Source organism: Arachis hypogaea, chromosome 15, assembly GCF_003086295.3.
Source record: "Arachis hypogaea cultivar Tifrunner chromosome 15, arahy.Tifrunner.gnm2.J5K5, whole genome shotgun sequence".
Taxonomy (NCBI): Eukaryota; Viridiplantae; Streptophyta; class Magnoliopsida; order Fabales; family Fabaceae; genus Arachis; species Arachis hypogaea.
In genome coordinates this window covers 86741118-86748481 of record NC_092050.1, presented here as the reverse complement: position 1 = coordinate 86748481, position 7364 = coordinate 86741118, and positions in this window count along the sequence as shown.

Sequence of the window (7364 nt, the reverse complement as noted above, 5' to 3'; positions counted from 1 at the left end):
TACATATCCATATGGCCTTAACCTTTCATTATCCTTTGCAAACTAATTTGAGCCTATTTTTACCCCTTTTATTCTTTACTTTAGCACATCATTAACTCTAAGCGGAAAACAATAATGTCCTTAATTTGAATCCTTGGTTAGCTTAGACTAGTGAGAGTGCTTATAATTTAAGTGTGGAGAAATTGGGTTTGGAAACATTTGGTTTGAGAATTGAGTATGTTAGAATTTTCTGAAAATGTGAAAGAATATTGAGAATATGTTCATGCATTCAATACCTTAATCATATGCATTGAGAAAAAATAAAAGAATATATATATATATATATATATATATATATATATATATATATATATATATATATAGAGAGAGAGAGAGAGAGAGAGAAGAAAAATAAAGCAGAAAAAGAAAAGGAAAAAGGCAAATAAATAACAGGGGACAAAATGCCCCAAAGTAAGTGGTGAAAGCAATGCAGATGTACTGTACTTGAAATTAGAATCCATGAATATGTGAAAAACATGGTTAATGGATAGTTAGATATTGTATTATGATTACATGGATTGTATAAGTTAGGTAGAAAGTTTAAGTTAATTAAGGATTCAGATTTTAGTCCACTTGACCAAATACAATCCTACCTTGACCCTAACCCCATTACAACCCTTAAAAGACCTCTTGATATGTGTATTTGTGCATTAAACTTTTGTTGATTGGTAGAAGAAGAGCAAGCCTTAGAAAGCAAGATTAGTAGATAATTGAGAGAATCGAACCTTAAACACTTGAGCGATTAGAGTTTATACACTTCCGGTGAGGGTTCGACGCTCGATTCTATGTTCCCTGCTTTCATGAGCTATTTTCTTTTGCAAGTTTACTTGAACTTTATTTTATGATTTGAATTAGTGAGATCCAGTTCATATTTGTTCTTGAAAGGTTTATTTACTTTTAACCAAGTAGGTAGAAGCATTTCACATTTTGTTGCATTCATAGGTTGCATTTCATACTTTCTACCATTCCTCTTCACTCTCTTATAGCTTCTCTTGAGTTTAGCATGAGGACATGCTAATGTTTAAGTGTGTGGAGGTTGATAAACCACTATTTTACGTTTTATCTTGTACTCAATTGAGGGGATTTTATCAATCTTTCATACACTTATCCATACAAAATGCATGGTTTTACAATTTCCTTCTTGATTTTGTTCTATAATTGAAAACTTGCTTCCCAAGCCTTTAAAATTACCAAATATTAATTCTTCCTTTATACCATTCGATGCCTTGATATGTGTGTTAAGTGATTTTAGGGTTTATAGGGCAGGAATGGCTTAAAGGATGGAAAGGAAGCATGCAAAAGTGGAAGGAATACAAGAAGCTGAAGGAACTGCAAGCTGTCCAGCCTAACCTCTTTGCACTCAAATGATCATAACTTAAGCTACAGAGGTTCAAATGAGGCGGTTTCAGTTGCATTGGAAAGCTAACATCGAGGGCTTCGAAATGATATATAATTTGTCATAGTTTCTCTGAAGAAAAGTGATGCTCATGCGTGGTTTCACGCGCACGTGTGGATCTACGTAAATCAGCGACCTGCACATGGCAAAATTCGCCCCCGGCGATTTCTGGGCTGTTTCTGGCCCAGTTCTCGACCCAGAAAACACAGATTAGAGGCTATAAAAGTGGGATAATCAATTCATTCATAGATACAACTTTCATATTCATAATTTTAGTTTTTAGATGTAGTTTTTAGCCTCTCTTCTCTCTTAGGTTTTAAAAGGATTAGGATTTCAACTTCTTCTCAGATTCCAGGTTCAATATTCCGTTAATTTAGGATTCTTATATTTTTATTTATTCCATAGTACTTTTCCATTTAAATTTTATTATTTGTTTAATTGCTTCCAAATTTTATTTCAATTATCATCTCTCTTTTCTATTCCAAACTCCCAACGACGAAGATGACATGCAAGATGGCAGAGTAGACTCCCAACTTAATATGGAGGTTGATTAAGAGGAGACACTTGAGTTGGAATGCTCAAGTGGATAGTTAAATTGGAAGTTGTTGGCTAATTCTGTATTTACTAACGCTAGACCTTCCCAAGGGAGAGGACTAGGATTTGCGAATAAGAGTTAACTCAATCACTTGACTTTCCTTTATTTAGTAAGGTTTAATTAAGTGAAAACAACAACCTCTTTATACTACACTTGAGAGAATTCCAACAAGGACAGAACTTCCAATTAATCATTCCCCCAGTCAAGGCTTTTTATTTAGAATAATATAAATCTCTTTTAATTTTCATTGCTTTAATTTACAATCATATGCTTGTGCCCATTGCCCAAACTCCAAATTTCACAGAAAACTCATAACCAATAATAAATCATACTTCCCTGCAATTCCTTGAGAGACGACCCGAGGTTTAAATACTTCGGTTATAAATTTTATTGGGTTTTGTTACTTGTGACAACCAAAGTTTTTGTAGGAAAGGATTCTTTGTTGGTTTTGAAGCTATACCTACAACGTGATTATTTTTATAAAATTCTAAATTAGCAGAAATCTAATCGTCACTTGTCCATGAGAAAGGAGCTGTATGAATATGATGGAGTTTATAATTTGTAGTTTACATTTTGCAGAATTATAATTCCTTATTTTTCTTGTCCTATGTATCTATCTAGTTCATTAGGGTTCTTTAATGTCTCTTGTTAGTTATACTTTAAAGTTTATATGTTGAAGATTTATAAAACAATCTCAGTAAAATGAAAGATATTTGAACTTTCTATGTTATTATATATTATATAAATGTTGACTTGCTGAGTAAATCAGTTAATATATTAATTAATAAAAAAACTAATATAATTTGGCAAATTACGTGAGTAATTTGTATTTAAAAAAATTATTACAAAATAAATAGTGTTTTGCATCTAAAGAAAAAAGATGTTACAAAATCAAGTTACATTTTGTAACAAAATTTTATGATAGGAAAAAATATATTGTCATAAAAAATATTTTGAAGATCAAAATTTGTTATCATTTTTGTAACGACTTTTGATTTTTTGTATCAAAAAAATTTATTACAAAATATTACTTTGAATTGTAACAGTTCTATTTTTTGTTACAGAAACTTTTTGTAATGGGACATACTGCAACAACCCCTTTTTTGTTACAAATTTTTTTTTTCAAAATTTCAATTTTTTGTAATAATTTTTTTATTACCAATTATTGATTTTTCTTGTAGTGAAATTAGCACATTACTAGCCTTAAAGTGAAAAATAAATAAATGTCCTTTATTTGGATCTTTGATTAGTTTAGGCTAGTGAGAGTATGCATCATCTAAGTGTGGGGAAGTTTGGGAACTTTGGTTGAGGTAAAAGTGGATTTTTTTACCTTGTTGAAAATCCTAGGAATTGGATACATATGCATGCATCAAATGCTTAAACCATATGCATTAACACCTTTGTATATATTTTAGTTTGAAAAAAAAAGAAGAAGATAATAGAAAGTGGACAAAATGCCCCAAAGTTTGATAAATAAAAATGCATATGAGTTGTTCTTGAAAAGGAAAATGCATGGGTGTGTAAGAAAAGTGAGGAATTGGTAGTTATGTTTGCTTTGAGTTGTATAGATTGTTAAGTAGGTTTGGTGAGAGCTTAGGCTAGTCAAAGATTCAAATTTGAAACTCACTTGACCACATATAACCCTACCTTTACCTTAGCCCCATTACAACCATGGAAAAGCCCTCATGATATTTGTATGCATACATTGAATAATTGTTGATTGTTAGATGAAAGATAAATCTTAGAAAGCATGATTAAAAGAGAAATGAGTGAATTGATGATGCACGGAAACTTGTCTCTCAACAAATTTCCCTCGGCAAGTATACCGAATTGTCGTCAAGTAAAAACTCACAATAGAGTGAGGTCGAATCCCACAGGGATTGATTGGTCAAGCAACTTTAATCGGAGGAATGTTCTAGTTGAGCTAAGCAGAAGTTGATTTGAGAGTTGCAGAAAATTAAATGGTGGGAAAGTAAATAGCAGAAATTGTAAATGCTGGAAATAAAGAACTGAATATAAATAACAGAAAATAAATTGCAGAATCTTAAATGGGAAATGGGGAATTCAGCATAAAAGTAAATGGCAGAAAATAAAGAGAATTGGTAAGATCAGAAATGGGGAATTCATTGGGCTCAGGAGATGTTGCATTCTCCGGATCAAGTTTATTTTCATCTCTTCCTCAATTAATGCATTCATTGATCTCCTTGGCAATCTTAAGTGATTGAATTCCAATTCCTTGGTAATTCAATCTCTCAAATCTTGATCAATAGCCAATTCCTTGGTCTAATTGCTCATGAGAAGAGATGAAGTGTGGTCACTGATTATACCACATGTATTCCCAAATCAAAATGTTAGTAGGATTATATGTCACTATATCCATCCAAACCCCAATTTGGTCCAACATGAGAAAGCATTTTTAGCATGATCTCTTCATTCCTCTTCCAAGGTTCTGAAGAGATCCAAGTATGAATAGCTTCTTTTCCAAGACAACTACCCAATTGGATGAAGATTAAAAGCTTTCTAGTAAAATCAAGAGAAAAAAAAGAAGAAGAATAATGAAAACTATTATTGATCCATCAAATTACAACAGAGCTCCCTAACCCAATGAAAGGGGTTTAGTTGTTCATAGCTCTGGGAATGGAAAGCAAAGATGGAAAATACATTCTGAAAGTAAAACTAGAAGTTGCAGAGAAAGTAAAATTTTACAGAGAGTGGTTCTCCCAATCCAAAAGCTCTTTTCTAGTTCAAAACTACTCCTATATATACTACTCTTCTGATCTTCTAGTTGGCTCTTCAAGTCTTGGATATGGGCCTTTGGATCTTGAGTTGAAGCAATTTGGAATCTTCAGTGGGCTCAGCTTTACTTCAGAGAAAGTGTGAAGTAGGCATGGCCTTTAGCTAGGACGTTAGTGGCGTTAACGTTAAGTGAAAATGTGGGTTCGAGAACGTTAGTGACAATCACCTTTTCCATTAACGTTCCTAGCCCAAGATGGTTCACGTTAACTTCAAAGTTAGTGGCACTAACATGACCACTAACGTTGCCTCTTGGTCCATCGCAAGCGTTATTGGCGTTTACCTTTGCCAATAACGTTGCTCTTAGCCCCCCTTTTCTAACGTTAGAGTCCATGTTAGTATAACTAACGTGGCTCCTAACGTGGGCATGCCTTAGCCTCGAGAGCGTTAGTGACACTTAGCTTTGTCACTAACGCTCCAAACGCCCCTTCTCACGTTAGTGCCTCACGTTAATTGTCTTAACGTGGCCACTAATGTGGTGGTGATTGCCATCTCCAACGTTAGTGACAAAGGTGATTGTCACTAACGTTGGCTCATCATTTCTTTCCTCCCACGTTAGAGTTCACGTTAATGTAGTTAACATGACTTTTAACGTGGCTCATAGTGGCTTAGTCCAACGTTAGTGACAAAGGTGAGTGTCACTAATGTTGGCAATTCCTTGCTCCTCCCAAGTTAGAGTTCATGTTAATGTAGTTAATGTGACTCTTAACGTGGCCAATTGGGCTTAGTCCAACGTTAGTGACAAAGGTGAGTGTCACTAACGTTGGCATTGTCTTCCCTTTCCACGTTAGAGTTCACGTTAACTGAGTTAACATGGCTCTTAATGTGGCTAATTGCCAATTTGGAGCGTTAGTGGTATTCACTTTTACCACTAACGCTGGAGCTCCCTTTCTCTCCACGTTAACTACCACGTTAATGTAGTTAACGTGGCAATTAACGTGGGCCATGATGGTTTCGAAGGCGTTATTGGCAATCACTTTTCTCATTAATGTTGCAAGTTTATTCCCATTCCACATTAGTGGTCACGTTAATTAGATTAACGTGGCTGCTAATGTGGCTCTTCCTTGCTTCCTTTGTCCTGAAATCAAGCAAATAAAGTGCATCAATGCTCTAATCCAAGTTATGAGACATGCATTATCCAATTTGTCATTCAATTCATGCATAATTCTCATAAAATCACATGAAATTCATAATGTTTGCTTGAATCAAGATGTAAGTGATTATCTACCCAAAACTTGCTTATTAACTAAGAAAATGCATGAAACTACCCTAAAACAGTAAAGAAAAGGTCAGTGAAACTGGCCAAAACGCCCTAGCATCACAACACCAAACTTAAAGCTTGCTTGTCCCTAAGCAAGTACTGAAACATGAGAATGATGAATGAAATGACAAGAGAAATGAGTCATTATTGTGGAAGTCATGTCCTTAGTTTTGTGGGGTTTCATGCATAGCAACCTAGGTTCATTCCTTCATTTGGCTTTCAGACCTTTACCATGCCCTGGAATACTCACTTGATTACACCCTATGAGACTTTTATTCATTGATCCCTTTGTCTTTTCAGGGTTTGATTGTGTTCTTTAGACTAGGTGCTCTATAAGGGGGCGACTCTTTAATATAAGCTTTCAGCCAGCACTCCCGAACCAGTTGGTTCAAGGTGCTAGGTGTTAAGACACCCCTAAGGACTTACTCCCTCAAGTCTCTTTCCCCCATACATTCACACCACAGGCACATGGTTTGTTATTTTTATTCTTGAGACCTTGGTGTCCAACACCTCTTTGGGTTATTAAGTGTTCTGTAGCAAAGGTTACTCTTGATAGTGGACTTTCAGCTGATAATCCCGGGTTAGTTAACCCAAGTTACCAAGTGATAAGGCACCCTTGAGAGCTTATTCATCCAAGTATATCCTTTGCACAGGAGCACCACAGACACATGCCTTAAAATTCAACCCTTGGTGCCTAGCCTTATTTCTTACTTTTTTTCTTTATTTCTCAACTTTCATTTTTCTTTCCACTTTTCTTATTGGGATCTTGTTATTTAGCTAGTCTCATGGGGTGTGTTTCAAGCATATGATTCAGGACAGATAGTTGCCTTCCTACCTTGTTGGTGAACCAACTTAGCTAAGTGATTACTACCCCACAAGCTTAAGAACTTACTCCACAAATTGAACATCACTCTGGTCTTTCATAATATCTCTTTTTATTTGACTTAAAGGGACAAGCATACAAGTGAGCAAGGTGAGAATGCAGTAGTGACATTAGACTAGCAAGCATAAACATAGGCAATGAAAATACTAAAGACAGAATTGAAAATCCTAAACTACCATGGAAACATGTTCTATTTCATACACGATTTTCCTTATTTAAAACTTGAAAAATATGGAACAAAGAGGGAACTCCACCACCTTTTACTCACGGGGTGCCCATGCTCTCCCTCTTGTTTGTCCTCTTCGTGTCTTTCTTGAGTGCTTGAACCCCCACTTCCCTTGCTTTTTCCGATCAACTTTTTCCAGAAGCCAGCATCTTCCATCTTCTTTTTCAATGT